Consider the following 5,520-nt stretch of genomic DNA (forward strand, 5'->3'; position numbering starts at 1 on the left):
CAGGTATTAACTGGGCAGGTTGTGCCCCGTCTAGCCCAGGCCAGATATCCAGCCCAGATATTAATTTTTTTCAAGCTGAAAATGGCTAGCCCAGCTATACTTTCTTTTAGGAATACCCAGGCAAGGTCAAGTTGTTATTCTCCGCCCCGCTGGGCTGCAAATCTTTCCTAGGAGGGATGCATTAGGCTTAACAAGAAAATGGGCTTTAAGAAATAATAAATGGGATGTAATTATAAAAACTGGGCAGTAACTATAAAAAAATGCACCAAACATGTGATTACTTTATAAAATATTATTTTTGGATATTGAAAATTTTAATTTCATTAATTGTTGCGAGCGCAATGTTTCGTTGGATTTTTACGTAATATAAATTTATATTGAAATTGTATTTAATCTGACTAGAAATTTCGGGATAAAAATATTTCGGATCCCATCAAAATGTGAGAAATTTTATTGAATTCTGTTTTGAACGGTTGGTTGAAATGGGTTGTACTTTTAACAAACTGTAAATGGGCTGTAGTAAATTCCATTAGAATTCAAAAATGGGCTACACATTCTTACAAATCTCAAATGGGCTATAAGTTCTCTGCCACACACTTCTGGCCTTACTAAGTTGACGCGCCCCTAAAAAACATAGTTGACGCGTATGCAAGGCTTTGTCAACTTATAGTCAACACACGGTTCTAGCAGCAGTGGCCGTTGGATGTCCATCCAACGGATGTCGTGCTTCTTCTTCAATCTCGGATATTCTAGCTTCACCCGCCCAAAAAATGATTCCTCCCCCTGACATCTGGGGCGCACCGTTTCGGAAGCTGACCTGTGGGCCTACTAAGCTGATCTGCATGCATTCAAAAAAAAAGTTGATGTACCAAGGGCTTTGTCAACTTAGTCAATATAAACGATTCTAGCTGCAGTGACCGTACGATGTCCATCCAACGGCTGTCGTGCTTCTTCAACCTCTGGTCTTCTTGCTCCAGCGCCCAAAGCAGCGCCGGTCGTGCCGCCTGCTCCTGCCTTTCGTGGCCGGCTGTGCTGCCGCGGAGGCCTTACCGCCCCTACTACTCCCACCGCTGGCCAGGCCATCCCTCCACTCACCCACACCCCCTGTTATTCTGCGGCGACGGCAGCTTCACACCGTAGCCGAACCAGTGAACGTTCGTACTCCTCTCCGCATGGGCATCCACTGCCGCGTCTTGCCCGGCTCCGCGTCGTCCCCTTCCTAGGCCTCGCTGTCGTCCACCGCCGTGGTGCTCTCAGCGCGGCGTGGTCAATGTGGTCAACGACCGACTTCCATAGGAAGAGTACTATACGTGGAGAGGCTGACAGCTGGGTCCACGGCAGCCGCAAGGAAGTGCCTCCTTATTACGCGGAAAATAATTATTCCTCCACCTGACAGCGGGGACCCACCGGACGGGCCACTAGTATTTTGCAAAAAAATCGTTTCCCCCTGACTGCTAGGACCCACCGGACGGGCCACCGTATTTCATGAAAAAAACGTTCCCCCCGCTGTCAGCTCGGACCCACCGGAAGTGCCTCCTTATTACGCACAAAAAAATGAATACTCCCCCGGCTAGCTGGGACCCACCTTGGTGGGAGGCTGACTTGTGGGCCTACTAAGTTCACGGGGACGAAGGGCTTTGTCAACTTAGTCAATATGAACGATTCTAGCTCCAGTGACCGTACGATGTCCATCCAACGGCCGTAGTGCTTCTTCAACCTCTGGTCTTCTTGCTCCAGCCGCCCAAAGCAGCGTCGGTCGTGCCGCATGCTCCTGCCTCCCGTGGCTGGCTATGCTGCCGCAGAGGCCTCACCGCCCCTACTATTCCCACCGCTGGCCAGGCCCTGCGGCGACGGCAGCCTCACACCGCAGCCGAACCAGTGAACCCTCGTACTCCTCTCCACGCGGGCTTCCACTGTCGCGTCTTCCCCGGCTCCGCGTCGTCCCCTTCCTAGGCCTCGCCGTCGTCCACCGCCGTGGTGCTCTCCGTGCGGTGTGGTCAACATTGTCAAGGAACGACTTCCATCGGAAGAGTACTGTACGAGGGGAGGCTGACAGCTGGGTCCACGGCCACAGCCCAGTTTTTTTGTGATTTGCCAAGTAAGTCGCTTTGTCAGGCCTGTTGGGCTGCAAATCTTTCAAGACGAGGAGAGCTTTCATTCGGCTGGCCGAGAAAATGGCCCATCAGTAATGAGAAATGGGTTGTACATTTTTAAAACACATCAAACCGGCAATTAGTTTCAAATATCTTTTTTTTTCATTTCAAGATTTTAAATTACATTAATTTTTATGCGTGGAGAATTTGTTGGATTTTATATTGATATACATTTATTTTTAAAATCAGTTTGAATGTGAGTCAAAATTTCGGGATTAAAAACAGTTCGGACTGCACCGAAATATGCAAAATTTCGTATAATTTTTTAACCGTGGCCACAATATGGGCTGTAATGCTAACAAAAAGAATATGTGCTCCAAAAAAACCTTAAGAATTAGCAAATGGGATGTAAATTATTAGAAATAATGGCAGATGGGTTGTATGCTGTTTTCCACAGATTTGAGGCTTTCCTAAAAAAGGTTGACGCACAAGCACTGACTGTTGGATGTCCATCCAACGGCCGTCGTGCTTCTTCAATCTCTGCTCTTCCTGCTCCAGCCGCTCAAACAACCGCCGGCGGGACTGCCTGCTCCCTCCTCCCCGCGGTCGGCTGTGCTCCCGCGTAGGCCTCACCGCCCCACCGTACTCCCATCGCTGGCCTAGCCATCCCTCTACTCACCCACACCCGCTGTTATTCTCCGGTGACGGCAGACGAACCAGTAAACCCTCGTACAGTCGTACTCCCCTCCGCGTGGGAAACAACTGCCGAGTCTTCCCTGCCTCCGTGTCGTCCCCTTCCTAGGCCTCGCCGTCGTCCACCGCCGTGGTGCTCTCGGCGCGGCGTGGTCAATGTGGTCAATGACCGACTTCCATCGGAAGAGTACTGTGCGTGGAGACGCTGATAGCTGGGTCCACGGCCGCAGCAAGGAAGTGCCTCCTTATTACGCGCAAAATAATTATTCCTCCACCTGACAGCGGGGACCCACCGGACGGGCCACCGTATTTCCCGAAAAAAATGTTTCCCCCCTGACTGCTGGGACCCACCAGCTACACCTTCGCACGCAAGGAAGTGCGTCCGGGCAAACAAAAAACAAAACGATTCGCCCCCCTGACTGCTGGGACCCACCAGCTACATCTTCGCACGCAAGGAAGTGCCTGACAGTCGGGACCCACCTGGTCGAAGCGTACGTAGCGTTGTCATTCTGGTCGCGAACGTGTACGTACATATATACTGGTGGATGTAGAGGCGTGCACGTGTCATAGTAGAGGCGCGCACGTAGCATGTACACGTACGTACAGCGGCCAGGGTGCAAGAAAGAAAATATGGCCACGTATGTGTACATACGGGTGGGGTCTCAAACGCCTACTCGCGCATACGTACGGCGAGGGCTCGTTGACATGGCTGGGTCAGAACGGAGAAATAGCGTTGTCGTCGTGTTCATGGGGAGGCAACGGAACGCGTCGTGTTCATGGGGAGGCAACGGAATGTGTCGTGTTCATCGGGAGGCAACGGAACGCGTGGGAGCCAACCGGTTGGGTCAGAACAGAATGCGTGGTCGTGTTCATCGGGAGGGCTTGGACGGAACAGGCGATGGAAACGAGGCCTGGCGTACCGCACAACGGAGGAAACGGACCTCCTACGTTCGGAACGGGGTCCTGTTGATCGGGAGGGGTGTGGCGTACCGCAAAACGGACAAAACGGACCTCCTACGGTCGAAACGGGGGTCTGTTGGAAATATGCCCTAGAGGCAATAATAAAAGGTTATTATTATATTTCTTTGTTCATGATAATCGTCTATTGTTCATGCTATAATTGTATTGTCCGGAAATCGTAATACATGTGTGAATACATAGACCACAACGTGTCCCTAGTAAGCCTCTAGTTGACTAGCTCGTTGATCAACAGATAGTCATGGTTTCCTGACTATGGACATTGGATGTCATTGATAACGGGATCACATCATTAGGAGAATGATGTGATGGACAAGACCCAATCCTAAGCATAGCATAAAAGATCGTGTAGTTTCATTTGCTAGAGCTTTTCCAATGTCAAGTATCTTTTCCTTAGACCATGAGATCGTGCAACTCCCGGATACCGTAGGAGTGCTTTGGGTGTGCCAAATGTCACAACGTAACTGGGTGACTATAAAGGTGCACTACGGGTATCTCTGAAAGTGTCTATTGGGTTGGCACGGATCGAGACTGGGATTTGTCACTCCGTGTGACGGAGAGGTATCTCTGGGCCCACTCGGTGATGCATCATCATAATGAGCTCAATGTGACTAAGGCGTTAGTCACGGGATCATTCATTGCGGTACGAGTAAAGAGACTTGCCGGTAACGAGATTGAACAAGGTATTGGGATACCGACGATCGAATCTCGGGCAAGTAACATACCGATTGACAAAGGGAATTGCATACGGGATTGACTGAATCCTCGACACCGTGGTTCATCCGATGAGATCATCGTGGAACATGTGGGAGCCAACATGGGTATCCAGATCCCGCTTTTGGTTATTGACCGGAGAGGCGTCTCGGTCATGTCTGCATGTCTCCCGAACCCGTAGGGTCTACACACTTAAGGTCTGGTGACGCTAGGGTTGTAGAGATATATGTATGCGGAAACTCGAAAGTTGTTCGGAGTCCCGGATGAGATCCCGGACGTCACGAGAGGTTCCGGAATGGTCCGGAGGTGAAGAATTATATATAGGAAGTCCAGTTTCGGCCACCGGGAAAGTTTCGGGGGTTACCGGTATTGTACCGGGACCACCAGAAGGGTCCCGGGGGTCCACCGGGTGGGGCCACCTATCCCGGAGGGCCCCGTGGGCTGAAAGTGGAAGGGAACCAGCCCTTAGTGGGCTGGGGAGCCCCCCTTGGGCCTCCCCCCATGCGCCTAGGGTTGGGAACCCTAGGGGGGAGTTCCCCCTTGCCTTGGGGGGCAAGGCACCCCTTCCCCCCCTTTGTGGCCGCCGCCCCCCCTTGAGATCCATCTCTTGGGGCCGGCGCCCCCCCAGGGGGCCTATATAAAGGGGGGAGGGAGGGCAGCACACAACAGCCTTGGGCGCCTCCCTCCTCCCCTGCAACACCTCTCTCTCTCTCGCAGAAGCTTGCGAAGCCCTGCCGGAGACCCGCTACATCCACCACCACGCCGTCGTGCTGCTGGATCTCCATCAACCTCTCCTTTCCCCTTGCTGGATCAAGAAGGAGGAGACGTCGCTGCACCGTATGTGTGTTGAACGCGGAGGTGTCGTCCGTTCGGCACTCGGTCATCGGTGATTTGGATCACGGCGAGTACGACTCCGTCATCCACGTTCATTGGAACGCTTCCGCTCGCGATCTACAAGGGTATGTAGATGCACTCCCTTCCCCTCGTTGCTAGTATACTCCATAGATGCATCTTGGTGAACGTAGGAAAATTTTAAAATTAT

The sequence above is a fragment of the Triticum aestivum genome, chromosome 7D, assembly GCF_018294505.1.
Source record: "Triticum aestivum cultivar Chinese Spring chromosome 7D, IWGSC CS RefSeq v2.1, whole genome shotgun sequence".
Lineage (NCBI taxonomy): Eukaryota > Viridiplantae > Streptophyta > Magnoliopsida > Poales > Poaceae > Triticum > Triticum aestivum.